This window comes from Procambarus clarkii, chromosome 56 (assembly GCF_040958095.1).
Source record: "Procambarus clarkii isolate CNS0578487 chromosome 56, FALCON_Pclarkii_2.0, whole genome shotgun sequence".
Classification (NCBI taxonomy): domain Eukaryota; kingdom Metazoa; phylum Arthropoda; class Malacostraca; order Decapoda; family Cambaridae; genus Procambarus; species Procambarus clarkii.
The window spans coordinates 32,863,219-32,889,967 of record NC_091205.1 but is presented as its reverse complement, the minus strand read 5'-3'; positions in this window follow the sequence as shown (position 1 = coordinate 32,889,967).

Genomic DNA, 26,749 nt, shown 5'->3' with positions numbered 1-26,749 from the left:
TATATACGTAAAATCACACTACATGAATAACGTGAAAAAAGTAACTATATTACCATATTTGAGGATTTTAACTTCAAATCATAGAGCGAGGTTTCGTGTTATTTAGATCCAAGAAAAGACATATGAAAATGTTGTTTCCAATACAAATGATAAAAATCAATGTGTTTTCATTAGAATTAACTAAAATGTTCCTGATTTTCCGTTTATATTACCGATGGAAAATGTACACGTAAAACTACTCTAATCCAGCTGAAACGTCGATATATGCAATAAAAACAGAACTTTTTCCCTTTTCAAAAACTTACTCAGTATTTTAACGAGAAACAAATAGTTGATTGAAAATGAAGTGCTTAAGGTTAATTTCTAATTAATTATGTGTTTGCATCATTTTTATCGTATATATAATGAATTAATAACAATAAAGTGAAAAATCACAAAAACGTGGAAAAACAGCAAATATTGCCTAATTCGATGATATTTTGTTTATATCACATAAAGGAAAAGGGGATGATAAACGTCAAAACATTGCTGAATTCGATGATTTTTAGTACAAAACAAAATGCAAGAAAACTTGCTTAAAAATGCAATATTATGCGAAAATCTGAGATATGAAGGCCAAATCACATATCGTGATACTACATGAAATAGTCTCGAAATATTGGTAAAAATGAATATATTTACGTAATATCAAACTACATGAAAACCTTAAAAAATTCATTATTATACCCAAATAGTGGATTTTAACTTCGAATCAGAAAGCGACGTTTCGTATTTTTTAGACCCAAGAAAAGACGTATAAAGATGTTGCTTCTAATACAAATGATAAAAATCAATGTGTTTTCATTAAAATTAACTAAAATGTTCTTGATTTTCGGTTTATATTACCGATGGAAGATGTACACGTAAAACCGTTCTAATCCGGCTGAAACGTCGATATATGCAATAAAAACAGAACTTCTCCCCTTTTAAATATCTTACTCAGTATTTTAACGAGAAACAAATAGATGATTGAAAATGAAGTATTTAATTTATTTTCTGATAAATCATGTGTTTGCTTAATTTTTATCGTATATTTAATGAATTAATAACAATAAACTGAAAATTCACAAAAATGTGGAAAAACGGCAAAATATTGCCTAATTCGATAATATTTTGTTTAAATCACATAAAGGAAAAGGGGATGATAAAGGTCAAAATATTGCTAAATTCGATGATTTTTAGTACAAAACAAAATGCAAGAAAACTTGCTTAAAAATGTAAAATTTGCGAAATTATGAGATTTGAAGGCCAAATCACATGTCGTGAGAAAACATGAAGTAGTATCGAAATATTGGTAAAAACGAATATATATACGCAAAATCACACTACATGAATAACGTGAAAAAAGTCTGTATATTACCATATATGAGGATCTTAACTTTAAATAATAGAGCGAGGTTTCGTGTTATTTAGATCCAAGAAAAGACATATGACAATGTTGTTTCCAATACAAATGATAAAAATCAATGTGTTTTCATTAGAATTAACTAAAATGTTCCTGATTTTCCGTTTATATTACCGATGGAAGATGTACACGTAAAACCGCTCTAATCCAGCTGAAACGTCGATATATGCAATAAAAACAGAACTTCTCCCCTTTTCAATATCTTACTTAGTATTTTAACGAGAAACAAATAGTTGATTGAAAATGAAGTGTTTGAGGTTAATTTCTAATCAATTATGTGTTTGCATCATTTTAATCGTATATATAATGAATTAATAACAATAAACTGAAAATTCACAAAAACGTGGAAAAACAGCAAAATATTGCCTAATTCGATGATATTTTGTTTATATCACATAAAGGAAAAGGGGATTAAGAGAGGGATGCAGAGGCTCAAGAGAGGGATGCAGAGGCTTAAGGGAGTGATGCAGAGGCTGAAACGAGTGTTGCAGAGGCTTAAGAGAGGGATGCAGAGGCTTAAGAGAGGGATGCAGAGGCTCAAAGAGTGTGATGCAAAGGCTGAAGAGAGTGATGCAAAGGCTTGAAGAGAGGGATGCAAGGCTTAAGAGATTGCTGCAAAGATAGAGCTTAAGAGAGGGATGCAGAGGCTAAGGGGAGAGAGGCTAAGAGAGGGATGCAGAGGCTTAGAGAGAGAGTGATGCAGAGGCTGAAGAAAGTGTTCCAGAGGCATAAGAGAGAGGATGCAGAGGCTCAAGAGTGGGATGTAGAGGCTTAAGAGAGGGATGCAGAGGCTCAAGAGAGTGATGCAAAGGCTCAAGAGAGTGATGCAGAGGTTAAGAGAGGGATGCAGAGGCTCTAGAGGGATGTAGAGGCTCAAGAGAGTGATGCAGAGGCTCAAGCAAGGGATGCAGAGGCTGAAGAGAGAGATGCAGAGGCTTAAGAGAGTGATATCGTATATTTAATGAATTAATAACAATAAACTGAAAATTCACAAAAACGTGGAAAAACAGCAAAATATTGCCTAATTCGATGATATTTTGTTTATATCACATAAAGGAAAAGGGGATTAAGAGAGGGATGCAGAGGCTTAAGAGAGGGATGCAGAGGCTCAAGAGTGTGATGCAAAGGCTGAAGAGAGTGATGCAGAGGCTGAAGAGAGTGTTGCAGAGGCTTAAGAGAGGGATGCAGAGGCTCAAGAGAGGGATGCAGAGGCTTAAGAGAGTGATGCAGAGGCTGAAGAAAGTGTTCCAGAGGCATAAGAGAGAGATGCAGAGGCTCAAGAGTGGGATGTAGAGGCTTAAGAGAGGGATGCAGAGGCTCAAGAGAGGGATGTAGAGGCTCAAGAGAGTGATGCAGAGGCTCAAACAAGGGATGCAGAGGCTGAAGAGAGAGATGCAGAGGCTTAAGAGAGTGATGCACAGGTTCAAGAGAGTGATGCAGAGGCACAAGAGAATGATGTTGAGGCTTCAGAGAGGGATGCAACGGCTCAAGAGAGTGATGCAGGGGCTCAAGAGAGTGATGCCTAGGCTTAAGAGAGGGATGAAGATGATCAAGAGAATGATGCAGAGGCTTAAGAGAGGAATGCAGAGGCTGAAGAGAATGATACAGAGGCTTAACAGAGGGATGCAGAGGCTGAAAATATATCCCAAACATTCCGAATTCGACGCTAGAGCCATATTTTGGAGCCAAATTTGGGCTCTCTGCACGTATTAGCAGTTTGAAATTATGACATTTTATACCGAAAATATGCCAATTACTGAGTGCGGCGATGGATTATATTTTGCCCATGCCCTCCCTGCAGTTTTCAAAATATCCCAAACATCACAAATTCGACCCTTGAGCCATATTTTGGAGCCAAATTTTGGCTTTCTGCATGTATTCGCCGTTTGAAATTACGACTTTTTATACCAAAAATATGCCAATTACTGAAAGCAGCAATGGATCACATTTTGACGAAACCCTCTCTGCAGTTTTCAAATTATCCCAAACATCCCAAATTCGACCCTTGAGCCATATTTTGGAGCCAAATTCTGGCTCTCTGCACATATTCGCAGTTTGAAATTATGACATTTTATACCGAAAATATGTCAATAACTGAGAGCAGCGATAGGTCACATATTGCCAGAACCCCCCCCCCCCTGCAGTTTTCAAAATATCCCAAACTCGACGCTTGAGCCATATTTAAACGCCAAATTCGGGCTCTCTGCACGAATTCGCAGTTTGAAATTACGTCTTTATATACCGAAAATATGCCATTTACTGAGAGCAACGATGGATCACATTTTGCCCAAACTCTCCCTGCAGTTTTCAAAATATAGCAAACATCCCAAATTCGCCGCTTGAGCCATATTTTGGAGCCAAATTCTGGCTCTCTGCATGTATTCGCAGTTTGAAATTACGACTTTTTATACTGAAATCATGCCAATTTCGGAAAGCGGCGATGGATCACATTATGCCCAAACCCTCCCTGCAGTTTTAAAAATATCCCAAACGTCCCAAATTCGATCCTCTAGCCATATTTTCTAGCCGAATTCTGGCTTTCTGCACGTATTCGCAGTTTGAAAAACGACTTTTTATATCGAAAATATGCCAAGTTCGGTATATGGAAAGCGACGATAGATCACATTTTGCCCAAACTCACCATTCAGTTTTCAAAAAATCCCAAGCATCCCAAATTCGACCCTTGAGCCTTATTTTGGAGCAAAATTCTAGCTCTCTGCACATATTTGCAGGTTGAAATTACGACATTTTATACCGAAAAAATGTATATTACTGAAAGCAGCGATGGGTCACATTTCGGCCAAACCCCCCCCCCCCTGCAGTTTTCAAAATATCCCAAACATCCCAAATTCGACGCTTGAGCCATATTTTGAAGCCAAATTCGGGGTCTCTGCACGTGTCCGCAGTTTGAAATTACGACTTTTTATACCGAAAATATGTCAATTACTGAAAGCGGCAATGGATCACATTTTGCCCAAACCCTCCCTGCACTTTCCAAAATATCCCAAACATCCCAAACTCAACGCTTGAGCCATAATTTGGAGCCAAATTCTGGCTCTCTGAACGTATTCGCAGTTTGAAATTACGACTTTTTATACCGAAAATATGGCAATTACTGAGAGCGGCGATGGATCACATTTTGCCCAAACCTTCCCTGCAGTTTTTGAAATATCCCAAACACCCCAAATTCGACCCTTAGAATTATTTTGGAGCTAAATTCTGGCTCTCTGAACGTATTCGCAGTATGAAATTACGACTTTTTATACCGAAAACATGACAATTACTGAAAGCGGCGATGGATCACATTTTTCCCAAACCCTCCCTGCAGTTTTCAAAATATCCTAAACATCCCAAATTCGAAGCTTGAGCCATATTTTGGAGCCAAATTCGGGGTCTCTGCACGTGTTCGCAGTTTGAAATTACTTCATTTTATACCGAAAATATGCCAATTACTGAGTGCGGCGATGGATGACATTTTGCCCAGGCCATCCCTGCAGTTTTCAAAATACCCCAAACATCCCCAATTCGACCCTTGAGCCATTTTTTGGAGCCAACGTTTGGCTTTCTGCATGTATTCGCAGTTTGAAATTACAACTTTTCATACCGAAAATATGCCAATTACTGAAAGCAGCGATGGATCACATTTTGCCCAAACCCTTTCTGCAGTTTTCAAATTATCCCAAGCATCCCAAATTCGACCCTTGACCCATATTTTGGAGCCAAATTCTGTCTCTCTGCACATATTCGCAGTTTGAAATTACGACATTTTTTACCGAAAATATGTCAATTACTGAGAGCAGCAAAAGGTCACATTTTGCCCAAACCCCCCTTGCAGTTTTCAAAATATAGCAAACATGCCAAATTCGACGCTTGAGCCATATTTTGGAGCCAAATTCTGGCTCTGCACGTATTCGCAGTTTGAAATTACGACTTTTTATACCGAAAATTTTCCTATTACTGAAAGCGGCGATGGATCTCATTTTGCCCAAACCCTCCCTGCAGTTTCCAAAATATCCCAAACATCACAGATTCAACGCTTGAACCATATTTTGGAGCCAAATTCTAGCTCTCTGCACGTATTCGCAGTTTGAAATTACGACTTTTTATACTGAAAATATGCCAATTACTGAGAGCGGCGATGGATCACATTTTGCCCAAACCATCCCTTTAGTTTCCAAATATCCCAAACATCCCAAATTCGACTCATGAGAATTATTTTGGAGCTAAATTATGGCTCTCTGCACGTATTCGCAGTTTGAAATTACGACTTTTTATCCCAATCATCCCAAATTTGTCTCTTGAAAATAAGCCAATTACTGAAAGCAGTGAAGGGTCACATTTTGCCCAAACCCCCCAGCAGTTTGCAAAATATCCCAAACATCCCAAATTCGACCCATGAGCTATATTTTGGAGCCAAATTCTGGCTCTCTGCACGTATTCGCTGTTTGAAATTACGACATTTTATAAGGAAAACATGACAATTACTGAAAGCGGCAATAGATCACATTTTGCCTAAACCCTCCCTGCAGTTTTCAATATATCCCAAACATCCCAAATTCGACGCTTGAGCCATATTTTGTAGCCAAATGCGGGCTTTCTGCACGTATTAACAGTTTGAAATTAGGACATTTTATACCGAAAATATGCCAATTACTGAGTGCGGCGATGGATCACATTTTGCCCAAGCCATCCTTGCAGTTCTCAAAATATCATAAACATCTCAAATTCAACCCTTGAGCCATATTTTGGAGCCAAATTTTGCCTTTCTGCATGTATTCGCCGTTTGAAATTACGACTTTTTATACCGAAAATATGCCAATTACTGAAAGCAGCGATGGATCATATTTTGACGAAACCCTCCCTGCAGTTTTCAAATTATTAAAAACATCCCAAATTCGACCCTTGAGCCATATTTTAGAGCCAAATTCTGGCTCCCTGCACATATTCGCAGTTTGAAATTACGACATTTTATACCTAAAATATATCATTTACTGAGAGCAGCGATAGGTCACATTTTGCCCAAACCCCCCCTGCAGTTTTCAAAATACCCCAAACATCCCAAACTCGACGCTTGAGCCATATTTTGAAGCCAAATTCTGGCTCTCTGCACATATTCGCAGTTTGAAATTACGACTTTTTATACTGAAAATATGTCAATTACTGAGAGCGGCGATAGGTCACATTTTGCCCAAACCCACCTCTCGTGGGCTCTCATGATCCCAGTAAATGTGTAGTGCAGCTACGGTTATGCAGTAGATGCAACAAAGGTGTACATCATTATGCCTTATGTAGAAAAACTTCTACACAATCTATGACAACTGGGGAGAATTCTATGAATTCTACCACAATACAATATTGCAAGGTACATCAGGAAATAAATGTACTTGCTACTGAGTCAGGCAATAATACCACTCTGTCTACAGCTCAACTCAAACTAATTGACAGGAAATCTAGAGTTAACACTAGAGGTCTCTTTGATCAAGGATCACAGAAAACCTTCATCACACAACAATTAGTCGAGCAGTTAAAATTAAAACCTGCCAAAAGTGTGAGACTGAATATTTCTGGGTTCTTGACTAATAGTGGACCTCGTGAATACCAAGTAGTCAAGGTGTTAGTGAAACTTGGATCTTTCACTAGTCCAATACAAGTGGTAGTAGTAGATAAACTTCCTTCAGACCTGCAGGTCACAGGACTAGCTCGCACTGCGAGATATCTTAAACGAAACCGCATGAGGCTAGCAGACTACAAAATAAATTCTGACTGCCTCACTGATGTTGGTACTTATAGGCGCTGACCATTATTATAAATTTATAACGGGATGCACCAGACAACATGGAATGAATTTGTTGTCATCTGCTGGAGGCAAGTTGCTTACTGGACCGGTGCTTTTCCAACAAAGTCCAGCGTCAACCAACCAACAATCTAACAATACAATAGTGGCGTGACTAGGCTTGGAACAGTCACCCCTACATTTCAGAGAAATATCTGAAGATAATGAGTCTGATCCACCTGTACATCGTCTGTGGGATTTAGACACTTTAGGTATTGTCCCGGAACAACCAAGCCCTGATGATATGTGGACTTACCAGCAATATCTGGATACAGTTGTCTATAAGGACAAATAATACTGGGTGAGACTACCATGGAAGTTGAATCATCCACAACTTCCAGTTAATCATTTCATGGCAGCCTCTCAATTACAGTCTCAATTAATACGGCTGAAGAAGCAGATAGACAAACTGAACATGTATCATCAATTAATTCAACAACAACTCTATAGTAAATTTATCGAAGTTGTTGATAATGATGACCGAAAAATAGGTCACTATTTACCCCATCACGCTGTGGTGAAAGATTCATTGACAACGCCAATACGTATTGTCTTCAACTGTGTTGCCAAAGTGAAGCCAAACAGCGTGTCCTTGAATGAATGTCTCCAAACGGAACCTAGCCTAACACAAAGGCTACATGATGTACTATTACGATTCCATACTGGTATTTTCGCTTATACTGCTGATATCAGTAAAGCTTTCCTTAGAGTAGGCTTGCAAGAAGAGGATCGTAATTACACCAAATTTCTCTGGATTAAGGACCCACAGGATCCTGACAGTGATGTCATAATTTACCGTTTTGCCTCTGTGCTATTCGGAGCGACTTCCTCCCCATTTCTACTTCAAGCCACATTAGGTACACATTTGAGGAAGTCAAATAGCCCTTATAAAGCAGAGATCAGTGACAACTTGTATGTCGATAATTTCCAGGGAACTACAAATGACAAATCCAAATTGGTAGAAATTTACCATGAGGCTAACCGTGAGTTATTAGGAGCCAATATGCCACTACAATCATGGGCCTCAAACAGTAAATCATTAAACCAGATAATCGAGAAAGAATTTCCGGGTTATCAGGTGCCTAGTCAGTTAAAAGTTCTGGGCGTGGAATGGAACACAGGTACTGACGAGATGAATATCAAGTCAGTACAAACCAATAATTCATCCCTTACCATGAGAAAATTACTCTCGTATGTCAGTCAACCATTTGACCCTTCAGGCTTACTTAGTCCTATATTAATAAGGGGCAAACTCCTAATGCAGGAATGCTGGCAGAAACATATGGGATGGGATGATCCGTTGCCAATTGAGTTGCAAGATAAATGGCAGATACTCACAACGGATTTCAATCAATTAGGTGTTTTGAAATTTCCTCGTAATGCTTCAGGACAAAACTTACCCACAAATTTGCACGTTTTTTGCGATGCCTCTGGCAAAGCGTATGGCACTGCAGCCTACTTAGTCAAAAGTGCACAATCAATTTTACTCACATCTAAAGCAAGAGTTGCTCCAATCAAGAAGAGATCTTTACCTCAAATGGAGTTAACTGCATTGCTGGTGGGAGTAAGATTGGCTCATTGCCTGACCAAGACACTCAATAATATCCACTTTGGTGAAATCGTCATGTGGTCAGACAATGAGGCAGTCTTACAATGGGTAAGAAATAACAACAATAAAACTCCCTACGTTAGTAATCGCGTTAGGGAAATTCATGAATTATCTGCTGGATATAAATTCAGATATGTCCCCACTAAGGACAATCTTGCAGATTACTTATCACGAGGGTTAACATTAAAACAACTAATCAAGTCTTTGATGTGGTTTAATGGACCTTCATGGCTTGTTAGTGGTCAGTGACCCAAACAAAAGCCACAGGTCATAGTGACCTATATCACTACTCCCATGAAAGAACCAGAACCTCATCGAATCTCAGCTATTAATCCTCACAATTATTCTAACTTGAGTAAGTTATTAAGAGTGACAGCACATGTGTTTGACTTTCTTGCTAAGATAGGAATCAGACATAAGTTTCCCAATCCTATCCTCTACTGGATCAAACGTGCCCAACAAGAGACATATGGAAGTGAATATGAAAATCTTCCAGATAAATTAACCAAGTCTCTAGGTATCTGGTATGATGCCAACACTCATAATATATTAAGGTGTGGAGGACGTTTGCTTCATGCAAAAATTGATTTGGATACAAAGAATCCGATCCTTCTACCACGTCACCACATTATTACAAAACTTCTAGTTTTGCATCACCATCAATATGGTACTTTGCATGGCGGAGTGTTAGACACTCTCACCGACCTCAGACAGAAATATTGGCTTCCTCAAGGTCGTCAAACTGTCAAATCAATCATTAAGTTCTGTGTGATCTGCAAAGGATACGACGCTCGAGTGTGTCCTTACCCAGGACCTCCACCACTCTCTAAGGAGAGAGTAGTTCATCTTCGTCCCTTTGAGACCACTGGTGTCGATTACACAGGAGCCTTGCTTCTCATCGGCAATCCAGATAAGATACCAGTGAAAGCTTATATTTGCCTTTTCACGTGTGCTACCACACGAGGCGTACATCTAGAAGTGACTTCTGACATGAGTGCCGAAGCCTTCATCCAAGCTTTTCGTAGATTTGCAGCTCGCAGATCTTGTCCCAAACTAATGATATCGGATAATGGTTCAAACTTTGTGGCAGGAGAAGCCTGCCTATGAGAGATATGGAATCATCCAGAAGTGCAGTCTGTCCTGCAGAGACGACAATGCCACTGGAAATTTATTGCTCCCAGAGCCCCCTGGCAAGGAGGGTTCTACGAACGTATGGTAGGGACTGTCAAGAAATGTTTAACGAAGACCTTGCATCGACAGAAAATAAGTTACTCCGAACTACAAACACTCGTCGTGGAAACTGAGGCGCGAGTCAACAATCACCCATTAACTTACCTATGAGATGATTTCTCACAGAGAGAACCTCTGAGTCCCTCACATTTAATACATGGAGGCCTGCTGAGCCCTCTGATACCTTTGGCAGAAGAAGACCCCGTCGACCCTTCCCATGTAACCAGGAGTGACTTAGTAGAAAGTTACCAACATCTCTCGAGAGTAATTGAAAGGTGGAATGAGGTGTGGACTCGAGAGTACCTTACAGCTCTACGAGAGTACCACTATGGAGCTTCGAGCCCCTATAATAAAGTTCAACTTAAACCAGGAGACCTAGTATTGGTTGACAGTGATGGACCAAGGTCAGAATGGCCTATAAGCAAAATTGTTGCTATCCACCCAGATCACCAAGGCATCCTGAGAGTAGTACGGGTTTTGTGCCGAGGCAACACTACCCTAAAAACATTAGAGAATTTGGTACCTCTCGAATTAGCAGAGCGAGAGTGTTTATCAGAACCAGCTTCACCAACAGTTTCCGAGGACAACAATTCTGATCCACCGAGCACCCCCCCACTAGAGCAGCTGCTCAACAATGCAAACGGAAACTACAAGCCTATTATAGCTCTGACTAAGAGCAAATAATTTCCCATCCAATTTGAGTAATCATGATGATACTGTGTTGTGATGTCAAGTAACAAATCAGTTACAAGTCACAATGACCCAAAAACATTCACCTCGCAGTGGATTCTCAGTTACTTTAAATTGTATACTTTAATTCCTAATTTGTTTGTATAGGCTATCAACATTAACATTATTTCATCTAGAGTATCTATGAGTTTGCAAAACATTAAGACTTAGTAACATAAACGTTACATGTCATAGTGACACCAGTCACAGAGTATATTGTAGGCTTTATTAGTCATTAACTTTAGATGATTCACAATTCCGTGTTTCATTCAACATGAGTTCCTTTACAATACTTAAATTTCTTGTATGTCCTTGACAATTACGGGACATCCGTTATGTGTGTACTAACACACTAACATTAATACTAACTTCGGGATAGGTATGTCAGTACTCAACATTGCACTGCGACCCGAGTTCTCTCCCCCGGAGTTATGTTGGAAATTTCCAACACTAATAAACCGCTATTGTATTATAATAAATCATTATCATTATATACTAACTACAGTACTTACTAATTTTACTAACGGTAGTGTCAACATAAACTAACCATTACATCTGCGTATTAATGCTAGAATTCTCATGAAATCGAGTAGCAACATTGTGTCAGATAATGTCTAGTTAGACACATTTATTACCAATGGGTTAGAGAATTGAATGTGGTTCTCTAAAATCATCAGTATTCCGTGTAATAATTACTTATGGATAATATAACTCCCAATAATCTCAAACCGAGAGTTATTAACTAAATTGTTATGTAGTAACAGTTCTTTCTGTTATGTACGAATGTCATGGAGAAAAATAAAATCTCCATTTCTCGTTTAACACCATAAAACGAGAATATGATAATATTTAAAGCCTTATAATTGCAACCCAGTTCTCATTAACGTATTACATCCATAATTGCGCGGAAAAGAATTATTCGTGATTAATAATTTCTGTGGTGAATGCGAGAGACGGGTTGAGGGAGGTGGCGACGCCATTGTGTGAGAGAAGGCTCCCCTGGCGTGAAGAGTGGCGAGACACATGGTAGTGACTGGAGAATTTATCGGCAAGAATTACGCTGATACTCGGTCAACAGTTCATAATTACTCATCCACGTGTTCTATAGTGCCCAGCCAGTTAATAACGCGTCAACAATTGAAGCCAAGACCTGTAATATATGTACACAACAGTGAACATCAGGGACTGGCTGACGCGATACCAGCAGACCTCAGTATTCAATAAGCTCACGATAAGTATAGGTTTCTCGTTTGATGCATCATCCAAGATTGTATACTTGTGAGTAGTCTGTCGTTATATAGTGAGGAGACCCAATATACAACGTTAGTACCAATTCGGCAATTTCCTCCGTTTTCATGAATATTGAAATTAAACGTAGCCTATTCAAATGCTACTTGATTCTCTCTGATTTCAGCGTGTATGCGAAGAGTCATCAAGTTGTGTTTCTTCATTCGTGTTATCCACCTCTAGTTCTTTCCTTGTAGAGATCCTGGGAACACGAGGACGAATGACGAAACGTTGTTATAGAAATCGTCTTAAAGCTAAGACCCTTTTCGTACAAATTTAATTTACCTGATTTGATTCTTATATAATACTTGTAAGATCTTTACCTTGAATAGATTATTACCAGAAATGATGATTGGTAATTCATGTGTTTGCTCTGACTGTTGCTCAGTAATTATAATCTTTAATATTCACAATTTGAGTTCTCATATTTGAATCTATAATAGTTTAGATTTATAATATCATTTACTCAGCAATGAACTGGTGGCGAACCACACTAGTTCCTAGATGTATATGAATTTCTAGAAATACCCCCCCCCCCACTGTAGGTTTTTGAGGCTCTGACTTTAATTAATTAATCACACAGTTCATTCATTATTTCAAGTGATTATCCTTTTAATAATTATCCATAGACACTGGTTCTCTAGTGTTATTCTAATGATCACCTTTATTAGTTTTCCCTCTTTTCTCAAAAGTGGGTGGTCCTTCGATTTATTAAATAAAATAAGTAAATAATTGAATATATGAGTCAAGCCCCAGATATCCCACAACCATCAATAGCTATAGTGCTTCCTCACCCACTCAACGCAGTCTTTAAGAACGATGGTGCAATAACCTACATAGTGAGAAAAGAAGTGACATGCCCCACACTTCCTACATCTTTCGTGACTAGTAAAGAGAGCAAAAGGCCTCCCACACACTGTCTCCAGGAGGAGATTACCTCCTCCTCCCAACCCCGATAGTGCGAACCTCCACAATTTCACTATCATCAAATCCCTTTCACACTTCTCCTTGTTTTCTTTCGCAGTTGATTGTTAATAATAATTGTTACGAACCCGACTTCATCGTCCGGTTATGGAGCAGCGACGTCAATGCATCTGTGAGTCCACTCCCGAAGCCCCCACAAAATGTGGCATCTGGTAGTGGCAGTATTATACCTGCAAGAGACGCTAGATTCCTGCCCTGATCAGCTCGATGGGTCGCTGTTGCTGACCTCTGGTGAGGTGGCGCCTAGAAAATCAGCACCATCTATTGTGAGAGGAGTTGTATGTTTATGTCAGTGTCCGTAAGTGGTATTTCCAAATGTCCCCAGTATTGGCCAGTTTACTGATGACGTGTCTGTATCCACAGAGGCGACGTAGGGCTGCAGTGGTACGACTACACTCAGTCTACTCAGGGCAGCCTATTATCTCTCTACTTCATTCTGCTTTACGTGAGCAGTGAGCCGCCGCCGAAAAGGAAACTGAGTAGTATCTGCTGTCTGCCTGTGAAGTGGCAGTTACAGACTTCGGCGTATCCCGGGACTGGCTAGAGGAAGAGACGACCGACAGTGAGGTGCTACGGAGGAGTGTAACTAGCTAGTTGCAAGAAGCTCCTGCCAGGGGTTCGCTACCCTTGTATTTGTTCGTGTAGAGGCCCAGCAGCACAAGGCTGATGTTCTCTGCCAGCACCAGGCTGGAGAGTGATTGTGGGCGTTCACAAGGAGCACCTAGTGAGACTGTAGATAGCCTGGCCCATGGCTATGGTAGACTCGTTGGTGTTTCCTAGTACTTGTTGAGGACGGTACTGTGTGCTGAGGAATCACGGAAGTTGACAAGGCTGCATTGCATGAGAATCGAGGACCGCTTAGTGTCCTATGAGAGCGGCACATGTGTATATATCAGTGTAGTAATACTTCGTTTATGATTCTATTGAAGGTAATGGAAAAGTGATAATGTGAATATATTGATAATCGATGAAGTGTCGTATTCCTTTCATCGCCCCCATTGTGTTTTACTTGCATTACCAAGCCTACTCCTTGAAAGCCACTACCGACATGGGTTATCTAGAGATGATTTCGGGGCTTTTTAGTGTCCCCGCGGCCCGGTCCTCGACCAGGCCTCCACCCCCAGGAAGCAGCCCGTGACAGCTAACTAACTCCCAGGTACCTATTTACTGCTAGGTAACAGGGGCATTCAGGGTGAAAGAAACTTTGCCCATTTGTTTCTGCCTCGTGCGGGAATCGAACCCGCGCCACAGAATTACGAGTCCTGCGCGCTATCCACCAGGCTACGAGGCCCCATACGTAGGGCCTACGGGGTCGGATACTAGTACTTTGGTTCCGCCAGCAAAGAACCCGGTTGCGACCCATAGTGGCCGTAACAATAATGCTTCACTGCTGTGCTGACAATCTCATATTCCAATTGCACCGCGAGGTTTACTAGTGATTCTGGTCTGGTATGTTTCACAATTACAAAAGAGTACTGTACCTCCAGACGTAGGAGTTGGTAGCCCAGAGCTCTGAGGGCAGCGTCCTCACTCCTCCATAGTCTGCAAACCGAATGATGCCCTTTGGCAGTACACAGCCTCTTCAGGATTCTGTGACGTCATCACCTGATGACCAATTCCAGCACCAAGGCCTTCCCGCCTTTTCTGTAAACTCATCCTGATTAGAAGCGGCACTTGGGTGCCCCGTAAAGTCATGTTTAGTTCCCTGGTGTCTCACCAGAGCTTCATACTGAGCCAGAAGGGTAATTGGGTCTGTGCTCACTAATCAAACGGTCCTTGTGAGCGGAGACCTCCCTACAGACCCTCCCACCACACTCTGAAGCTAAATATTCCTCTATTGGGTAAACCTGGAGTACTGGTACCTCAGGCCTGGTCTTTCAACTTTGGCGATGACCCAAGTCACGGAGTTATGCTTTGCAAGCACTTATTCGAGCAATCATCTTGTGCTTTGAGAGCTCTCCCTTTCGCATTCCTCAAATAACAGTACCATTATTAACTGTACCTCATGAATTATTGTACCATTACCTTCTGCAGCTCGTGCGTCGATACCCCCACTCTTCCCCGTGTGTCAGGGTGTCCTCACCTAGTGCACTTCAGACGTCAGTGTACACTCACCTACTGTAGCTCAGGTGTCACAGTACTCTCTCACAATGTACTTCAGGTTTCACGGTTCCATGACCTACAGTATGACAGGTGTCTCATTTTGCCTACTTATTGTACCCAAAGATACCTCAGTACCTTCTCTCTATCTCGGTACCCTCCTTTTACCTCTGGAGGTAAACCTCCCTCTTAACCTAAAGGTAGGTATCCTCCCTCTGTTGCAGAAACCCTCCCATTACCCCAGTACCCTCCCTATACCCCAGTACCCCTCCCTATAACCCAGTACCTACCCTCTACCTCAGGTACCCACAATATTGTGGAAACCTACCAACATATATTATATTTAAATTGTATATACCTACCACAGGTATCACGATACTCTTTTTAACTTTAAGTTTTTGTAATGTCTTCTCACAGACATAGCAACACAGGATAAAACCCAGACTTGTTTTTTCTGAATTTTAAGAAAAGATTTACACCAAGTCTTTTACACTGTCCTGAGTTCTTTGTCGAGGTATGTATATGCGGTTAGGAAATTAGTAGTTGTTACTACCACATTAGTAGTTGAGTAATAGTTCAAAACACATACTCAGATCTCGACAAAGTACTCAGAGTGCGAAAGATTTGGTGTAATTCTTTTCATAAAATTCACAAATACATAAGTGTGGTGTTTAATCCTACCCTGGCTATACCTCGATTACCACAGTACCCTCCCTCTGCCTTAAATTATAAAATACCCTTACTCTACATCAGGTACCCTAATACTCTCACTGTACCTTAGGCATCACAATACCCTCACCTTACCTCTGAAACCACAATGCCTCACTCTACCTCAGGTACCACTATACACTCACTCTACCTTAATTATCAAAATACCCTCACTCTACATCAGGTAACACAATACCCTCACTCTACCTCAGGTACCAGAATATCCTTACTCTGCCTCAGGTACCAGAATATCCTTACTCTGCCTCAGGTACCACAATACCCTAACTCTATCCCAGGTATCACAATACCCTAACTCTACCTCTAGTACCAAAATACCCTCACTCTACCTCTGGTACCAAAATACCCTCACTCTACCTTAGATATCCTAATACCCTAACTCTACCTCAGATACCACGATATCCTCACTCAACCTTTGGTACCATAATACACTCACTCTACCTCAGATCTCAATACCCAAACTCTACCTCAAGTTCCACAATATCCTCACTCTAACTCATGTACCACAAGGTCCTCACTCTATCTCAGGTACCATAATACCCTCACTCTATGTCAGGTACCAAAGTATTTTTACTTTACCTCGGGTACCACAGTACCCTTACTCCTACTCAGGTATCGAATCATCCTCACTCACCCTCTAAAATAACAGTACCATCACTCAACATCAGGTGCCAGTGTACCCGCATACTTCCTCAGGTACCACAGTATCCATATTTTTTCTCCGGTAGCACAGTACCCTAACACTACCTCATGTACCCTCCTTACCTTGAGGTTACCTTGAGGTGCTTCCGGGGCTTAGCGTCCCCGCGGCCCGGTCGTCGACCAGGCCTCCTGGATGCCGGACTGATCAACCAGGCTGTTGGACGCGGCTGCTCGCAGCCTGACGTATGAGTCACAGCCTGGTTGATCAGGTATCCTTTGGAGGTGCTTATCCAGTTCTCTCTTGAACACTGTGAGGGGATTGTCAGTTATGCCCCTTATGTGTAGCGGAAGCGTGTTGAACAGTCTCTCATTACTTCAGGAAACCAAAGTATTATTACTCCACCTCAGGTACCACAATACCTTCATTTTATCTCAGATACCACAGTACCTTCATTCTACCTCGTGTACTCTCACTCTAACTAAATTACCCACAATCTACCTCAGGTACTAGTTCAGATTAGGTACCACAGTAACCTTATTCTACCTACAGGTACGACATAATCATAAAACTCTACCTCAGGTACCAAGGTACCCTCACTCTACCTCAGGTACTAGTATACACTCACTTACCTTTAAGCACCACATGACCATTACTCTACCTCAAGTACCTCAGTATCTTAACTCTACCTCAGGTACCATGGTACTTTCACTCTACTTCATATACCCTATCTTTACCTCAGATACCACAGTATTATAACTTTGCAACTGAAATAACAGTACCTGCACTCTTCCTCAGGAATTACATTACACTCACTCTACTCGAGGAACCACAGTATTCACTGTGCCTCAGGTATTACAGAACTCATACTAACTCAGGTACCGACAGCACTCACTCTACCTCAGGTACCACAACACTCACTTTACCTCAAGGTACCACAGCACTCACTTTACCTCAGGTACCACAGCACTCACTTTACCTCAGGTACCACAGCACTCACTTTACCTCAGGTACCACAGCACTCACTCTAACCCAGGTACCACAGAGCACACACACAACCCCAGGTACCACAGAACACACACACAACCCCAGGTACCACAGCACACACTCTACCATAGGTACAACAGCACGCGCTCTATGCCAGGTCCCACAGAACGTACTCTACGCCGGGTAATACCTTTACCTACTCACCTGTACAGTGTAGCGCGAGACAGTGTGCACCTCGCGACACTCGGGAGTACAGTGGCGCGGGTTGAGACAGTGCTCCCAGCCACAGTGCTTGTGAGGACGGTCTTGCACCAGCACGCCTCTCGTGACAGCACTAGTGCTGTAGCACTCACTCTACTTCAGTTACCACAGTACTGACCCTACGACAGCACTCACTCTACCACAGCTCTCACTTTACCACAGCACTTACTCTCCCTCATGTACCACAGCCCGTACTTTTCTGCAGCGCGCACACTCCCTCTTGTACCAAAGCACTCACTCTAGCACAGCACTCACTCTACCACAGCCCTCACTTTACCACAGCACTCACTCTCCCTCTTGTTCCACAGCACTCGCCCTACCACAGAACTCACTCTACAACAGCACTCACTCTACCACAGCCCTCACTTACCACTGCATTCATTCTCCTTGTACGCAGCACTCAATCTACCTCACTCTACAGTATTCACTCTACCTCAGTTACCACATAATTAAATCTACCTCAATTACCAAAGCACTCACTCTACCACAGAACTCACTCTATTAGAGCTACCAAAAAACTCACTCTTCCTCAGGTACATGCAACACTCATTCTATGCAGTTACCACATCACTCACTCTATCCCAGTTACCACAGCACTCACTCTATCCCAGTTACCACATCACTCACTCTATCCCAGTTACCACATCACTCACTCTATCCCAGTTACCACAGCACTCACTCTATCCCAGTTACCACAGCACTCACTCTATCCCAGTTACCACAGCACTCACTCTATCCCAGTTACCACAGCACTCACTCTATCCCAGTTACCACATCACTCACTCTATTCCAGTTACCACATCACTCACTCTATCCAGTTACCACAGCACTCACTCTATCCCAGTTACCACATCACTCACTCTAACCCAGTTACCACATGCACTCACTCTATCCCAGTTACCACATCACTCACTCTATCCCAGTTACCACATCACTCACTCTAATCCCAGTTACCACATCACTCTCTCTATCCCAAGGTACCACATCACTCACTCTATCCCAGTTACCACATCACTCACTCTATCCCAGTTACCACATCACTCACTCTAATCCCAGTTACCACATCACTCATCTCTACCCAGTTACCACAGCACTCACTCAAACCCAGTTACCACAGCACTCTCTCTACCCAAGGTACCACATCACTCACTCTACTCCCAGGTTACCACAATCACTCACTTTACCTCAGGTACTCACACACTCACTCTACCAGGAATACCAAAGCACTCATCTCTACCCAAGGTGCTGCAGCACTAACTCACTCACCTCGGGTACCACAGCATTAACTCTTCCACCGGTACTACAGCACTCACTCTACCTTATGTACAACAGCACTCAATCTACCCCAGGTAACACAACACTCAATCTACCCAGGTAACACAACACTCAATCTACTACAGGTACTACAACACTTTTACTGAGGTACCTCAGTACTCACTTTACCTCAGGTTCCACAGCATTCATTTTACCTCAGATATCACAGCACTCACTCTACCTCAGGTACTACAACACTCACTCTACCTCAGGTACTACAACACTCACTCTACCTCAGGTACACATGTACTGACTCTACTCCTGGAAGCATAGCACTCTATTCCAGGTGCAACAGCATTAACTCTACCCCAGATTCCACAGAGCTATCCTATCTCAGGTACCACAGCACTCGCTCTAACCCAGGTTCCGCAGTACCCTTTCTTCCTCAGGTACCACAGCAGTCACTCTACCCAGGTACCACAGCCGTACCACAGCAGTCACTCTACCCAGGTACCACAGCAGTCACTCTACCCCAGGTACCACAGCAGTCACTCTACCCCAGGTACCACAGCACTCACTCTACCCCAGGTACCACAGCACTCACTCTACCCCAGGTACCACAGCACTCACTCTACCCCAGGTACCACAGCACTCACTCTACCCCAGGTACCACAGCACTCACTCTACCCCAGGTACCACAGCACTCACTCTACCCCAGGTACCACATCACTCACTCTACCCCAGGTACCACAGCACTCACTCTACCCCAGGTACCACAGCACTCACTCTACCCCCAAGTACCACAGCACTCAACATGTATCACAACATTCACTGTACCATAGGTACCACAGCAATCACTTAAAGTGAAACGGCACTCTTTCTACCTCAGTTCCCAAAGCACTCACTGCTCAGGTATAACCCAGGAAACAATTGTGGGTTACCACAACGTATCTGGAAAGTGTTTGAAAGTAGTGGCAATGTTTGTTTTCGCATATTAGATACGTTATTGTGTGTATTCGTAAATAAGTTGCCACAACTTACTGCACACAACGTTGGCTAAACACAATTTTAAAACATTGTGGGCAACCTTAAATGTTGCATAAAACTAAATTTTGTAATTGTTACGGATTCGTCACCACCGTCTTAGTGTGGCCTGGTCCTTCCAGCGTCCACTATGAGTTTGCACTCCAACCCCCCCCCCCCCCCTGATATTGGACGCTATATGGACAACGCCATCTGATTGAGGTAGCCTGATAGCAGCATGTGATTCCTAATTCCTGCCTTGGTTAACGAGAGAGGTCGACGTAGATAATCTCTGGTGAGGTTATCTTGAGATGATTTCGGGGCTTTTTAGTGTTCCCGCGGCCCGGTCCTCGACCAGGCCTCCACCCCCAGGAAGCAGCCCGTGACAGCTGACTAACACCCTGGTACCTATTTTACTGCTAGGTAACAGGGGCATAGGGTGAAAGAAACTCTGCCCATTGTTTCTCGCCGGCGCCTGGGATCGAACCCAGACCACAGGATCTTAAGTCCAGTGTGCTGTCCGCTCGGCCGACCGCCTCTCCGACCGGCCGACCGACTGCTGGTAAAGTGGCGGATCAAGATCAGCGCCACCTAGGTTGTGCTACGTGCATAATGTCAACTCCCCAGTAAGTAAGTGTTACTTTCAGATTTCACTCGTGCCGTCCAATTAACTGATTACGTGTTATGTCAACAGTGGTGACATCTGGCAGCAGTTGTGCTGAGGATGGTAGTTTTACCTTGGGCAGCCGACGTTCTCCGGACTTAGTCCTGCAACACGACTAAGTAAGCCGCCGTTGATCTAAAGCAGTGTATGTTGACTGCTGTTTACGTAGTATTGGAAAAGATCGGCATACCCCGGGACTGGCTTAGGGGAGGAACAGACGACAGTGAGGTGCCTGTTGAGAAGCGCTGCTAGACGGACGCTAGAGGCTTCTGCCAGGATTCGCTACCCCTGTATCGATTGTTTAAGTGGCCCTGATCAGAGTGTAGCTGAGGTTCTCTGCCAGCAAGTGGCTGGAGAGTGGTCGTGGGGTATAAGCACCTCGTGATTCTGTCAGTGGGCTGGCCCACGTACAAGGTGAAACACGCCAGTGTTTCCCAGTATGGTTGGACAAAGTACTGGTTGAGAGAAACACTGGGGCTTGACGAACACTGCATGTGAGCGCGTTTGATATCCTGTGTGAAAGGACATCACTGAACATGTGTAGAAAAAGTTTATTTATTCTAACATATATATTTTTAACGGTGGAGGTAAATATATTTAAAAAAGGAATAGTGTTTTGTTCATCCCTCCCATAGTAATTCATTGCATTATAAAGCCAATTGTTTGAAAGCCACTACCGACTCGGGTTCGGATATTAGAAACAGGAGAGCAAGAACCCGGTTACTCGTCCATAGTGGCCGTAACATAATTGGCCTCCCCAGCGGAATCCGACCTCCTGTCAAGTGTGTTTCACAGGAGTAGTGCAAACCCCCCCCCCCCCCCCCTGTGAATATCTCCTCTGTTCGTAAAATTTTAGGACCTCAAGTGTTCCGTACGGTGCTCCGTGTGAATAATTGTAGTGTTAAGTGAAGTATTCAGTGCAGTGTTGCGTGCTCGTGCACAACGTAACGTGGAAACCATGGCAGAGAAACAGTCCATTGACATCCTGGACGATGTTCAGGTATTCCTGAACAAGGACTGCTGGGCAAAAATGAAGTACCTCGGAAAACCTGAGCTCGTGTTTTATAAGTGCCTATTTAGGGATCAATGTGAGTAAGCGGGATTGCTGTATAGAGATCCTCTCTAAAGTCCATAAGCACTTAAAGACTGAGGAGAAGCAGGAAAGCGAGGTACAGGGCATAAAGGAAAGTGTTATGGCTTCTACGGAAAAAGAAGACCTGGGCAGTGACGGTGAGAGCGATACTAGTGTACTGAATATCAGTCTACTCACTTTGAGAATGCGAGCATTGGAGATCAATCTCAAGATAGTGGGAAAAAACTAGAACTAGAAAGAGAAATGAAAGAGAGTGAAATGGACCTGAAACAATTTGAATTAGAAGAAAGAAAAGAAAGGGAAGAGAAGAAAGAAGAGAAAGGGAAAGAGAAGAGCAAGAAAGAGAAGAAAGGAGAGAGGAAAGAGAAAGACATGAAAAAGAGAAGGAAAGACAAGAAAAGGAGAAGGAAAGACTACACAATATGGATGTGCTAAGGATAGGAGGTAGAAGGGAAACAAGGGAAACCAGTACTTTTGATCCAGTAAGGAACATTAAGGTGGTTCCCAAGTTTAATGAAAAAGAAGTCTTCAAGTTTTTTGCTGCTTTCGAGAAGATAGCCGCGTCATTGGATTGGCCAAGAGAGAATGGGGCCATCATGTGTTACGGCCCTCTCGGGACGCAACGGGGTTCGTACTCTGATGTTGTTAGAGGAAGATATATATCCGTTCCCAAGCCAGTAGTGGCTATCAAGGGATGAGATCCGTGACGCTATTAATTTAAAGGGAGTAGGGAAAGAAAGTTAAGAACTTAATAATATAATTATCACCATCACCAATTAAATATATGAAATAAGGTTACACAGGGGGAGGGGTATTAACACTATACAAGGGGATTAATCCACAATCGTTGTCTTCTGTTGAAGACGCTGGTGCCAAAACTCTCGGTGCTGAGTCCTTGGTGCTTCTTCATGGCCTCACAACGAATCCTTCTGAGAATGCTGAGCCTACCCTGGCCACAGGTCAGCCAAAACACAGGTCCACTGGGGGCACCGCTGTGGAGGCCGTCAACCACACGTCCAGCTGGTCTGCTGGCAGGTTCTGAGCCAACAAAGCTGGTCCGGCCACTCCACGAACGATATAAGGGGTACGCCCTAGACAGGAGCCTCGTGTGACACCACAAATCATGCTCCTGTCCTCAATACCCCAGTGGATGATCGTCTCCAACAGTCGGTCCCGGGTAATCCTTTTACTGCCACGTCACTGGCAGACTAACACACCACAGTGTTCTTCCGGGGGGACGACTTCACAACTGCTGCAGCAAAGTTCAAGGTATGGAGACTGGCTGCCTCGGGTAGACTGACTTATCTCCCATCACAACAGTCCCAGGTCGACTCTGTAAGCAGACACGTCATCAATAACTGGGACACTAAAACACCTCACTTACAGGCTCAGACACAAACGCCCGACACATCCACTTCATAGATGGCGTTGTAGTCTGAGCAGCACCTCACCAGAGGTCAGCAGCGGCGGTGTAGAGTGCTGAACGGAACTGGAAACTGGCCCTTGTGGCCAGTACACGCCATCCTCACCAGGTGTCGTCGTCCGTTTGGCGGGGATTTTGGGAGCTGACCCACAGATGGCGTGGTCGTTACTGCTCCGTGCTTGGACGCTGGATCCGGGTTCGTAACATCATGATACAGTCCGTCCTGACTGGAAAGGCCCAAATTGCATACTCCACGTTGTCGGTGGATGACTCCAGTGATTACGACGCTGTTAAGAAGGTGGAGCTGATATCTTACCAGTTGGTGTTGGAAGCTAACAGACAAAAGTTACGAAACCTGAAGAAGTCATCAGAGCACACCTTCACTGAGTTTGCGAGCATCAAGGAACGGCTGTTCCAAGAATGGTGTAATTCTCGAAAGAGAGAAACGAAAGAGCAACTTTCGTTGCAACCAAGATCTCAAGACATACCCAGAAGAGCAACAGGTAGTGCGGCAGCCACTATGGTTGAAGAAAATATTTTGACGCATTTGCCCTCTACCAGGTATATTCAGAAGAGCTACCCACGACTGTTCAGCAAGCCCAAGCCGGAGGAAGAAAGAACCATCCCACATAGTGGCTTGAAAGTAGTCCAGGTAGTCCACGACGGACTAGTCCAAGCAATCCAAAAAGTTTGCTTTTGTCCAATGAGGAACATCGTGTGTTGGACTTGCGGGCAGAGAGGGCACATTGCTGCTAAGTGTAGACGCAGGGGAGGTAACGACCCACATAGGGAAGTGATTCTGGTGAATTGTGTAACACCACCAGTAGGAACCCAGTTTCAAGTGATGAGTAGAGAGAGACCAGAATTGTTTGCCCCTTACACTTTGAAAGGGTATGTAGCGAGTGATCAGACTGGTAGATCTGTTGTAGTGCTCAGAGATAGTGGAATAGCCCAGTCTCAGATCGTGAGAAACTCGTTACCCGAGGGAGTGAGTACTATGGAAAACAAAGGGTATTTTAGATGGGTTACCCTCGACACGGTACGCTGCCCCCTCAGTGCATGTACACTTAGACTCGTACTACTTCAGTGGCACTTGTGTGTTGGCAGTAGTTGATACCCTTTGTTATGATCTCAGGCTGCAGGAGAAACGAGTCTCCCCTTGAGTTATTCTGCCAGGACTAACATAACTAAGAGGTTAAGGAGATATAGACCTGGATATTTATATAGTAGACACTCGATTGAATTTGACAAATAGTTTGCATGAATGGAAAGTTAATAATAATATAAATATGTGATCGGTCATGAGATGTGGAGAATTTGCTGGGGGTGTGAGGCTCGCTTCTGAGGACGTTGACCTCACTTGAGCACCAGAAATCATGAGGGGAAGTCGCGCTCCGTTGATTTCATGTTAGAGAAGAGCCCCCTGGTTCATATACCTTCTAGAGGAAGGAAGTGTGCAGACGTTTCAGCTGTGGAGTCAATCTGGAAACCTGTGGGCTCAAGTCCTGGACGGCAGGAAGAGTTGTGAAGCCATCCAGAAACAGTTTCGTGGGCAGCCGTGTGAGCGCCCTGGTCAAGCGTCAGCGAGTGAGCGTCCTCGCAGGAACATTTCTGTAGTAAGTACATTTTAACCAGTTAACGGTGATTGCCTGTAGTTGGTCATGTACCCAGCGGCCGTAGCAAGTGTTTATTGATAAGTTAAGCAAACTTTACTAAGGCAGTGAACTGAAATAAGGGAATGAAGAGGAGACGACGACGTCTGCCCCCTCCGATCCCTTGTGGGTGACTGAGGGAGCCTAGCCCCTGGCGGAGTAGCTGCCCGCTACTCCGCCAGGGGCTACAGGCGGAGAAGCCGCTCAGCGGGAGGCGGAGGATGGATTAGTCCGAACGGAGGAATCCCCTCAAGGTATTCAGGAAGCAGGGAGATGTCAGGTGAAACATTTATTGTGTGTAGTTCATTTCAGTTATATGTTTGTAGGGGAATATTTTTATTGGCGTATCAATGGGTTGCAGGTTTGTGTGAGGAAGGAGTTGGTGGGAATACTTTGAGGCCAGAGAAGAAATTATTGAGTGGAACTTCAAGGCTGTAGGAGTGGATGTGATACCCTGTGGGAGAGCAAGCCCCACAGTGAGGAATTGGACCTCAAACTGTGTAAAGAGGAGCAGTGAAGTGAAGTTTCACATGCTTCTGTGGAATCAGTGGTGGAGTACCTCTGGAGTCCAAGGAAAACTTCATGGTGCAGCAGCCTGGAAGAGCTGTAGAGGATCCTGGTAGAAAAACCTGGAAGAACCTGATGATATCAGGGTAGTGGACTTCCAGATGTGGGATGGTTGACGGTGTCCCACTCCCTATATTTCTCCTAACCCAGCTTAAAGAGTCATATCTCCATAACCTGAGCGTTCTCTGATATCCAAGGAACATTTTCATATGTGTGAGAATGTGGAGCATTATCAGGTTGGCTTTAAAATTGTCATTTAAGTTTAAATATGCAAGGGGCTTACGCCCTTTTGAGACACAAGATGGCGACGGGTCATTCTGTTTCCCGCCAAGTGTCGTGACATCTCCCGGCACCTGATTGGCCAGGTGAGGTCACTTGCCGGAAGTAACCAATTACGAGAGCCCTCGGGCGGTGTGACGTCACGAGAAGGAGGGCTTCGGGGGCGGCTGGCGCCTGGGCGGACAGAGTACATCATGGACTGTTACAGAGTGAGGACGCATCCAGGTGTGCTCCAGATCTTGAGGCCAGAAAGCTCCTACCGGTGAATTTAAGCATCGCTTTAATAATGCAGACAACCCGTGGAGTGGCAGGAAGCAAGGATTAGCCGGGATAAAGAGTCAAGAGCTCCATATTCAAGAGTCTGTAGCAGGGACAGACGTTTGGCTGGAGACGTCTGGGACGACCGACAAACCACGTTCTACATATCAAGCGAGTAGCGACAGCCAGGACGAATCCACTGGAAGTGAGGCAAGGGGAAGCTCCACTGGACTGCAATTATGTCTACAGTGCCAGTGAGAAGAAGAGAAGGCCGACGGCGCAGGTACCCAAACAAAATGCATGAAAACTTGCAAAAAACGCAATATTATGCGAAATTCTAAGATTTGAAGGCCAAATCACATATGGACAGAAAACATGCAGTAGTATCGAAATACGAGGAAATTCGAATGTGTTTACCTAAAATAACACTAAATGAAACACGTGAAAAAGGTCACTATATGACCAAATTCGAGGATTTTTACTTCAAATCATAAAAGGAGGTTTCTTGTTATTTTGATCATTAAAAATGCATATGAAAATATTGTTTCCAATACGAATTAAAAACTTCAATGTGTTTTCATTAGAATTAATTAAAATGTTCTTGATTTTCTCATTATATTAGAGAAAAAATGAGTACATGTAAAACCGCTCTAATCCGGCTGAAACGTCAAAATATGCAATAAAAATAGAATTTCTCTCCTAATCG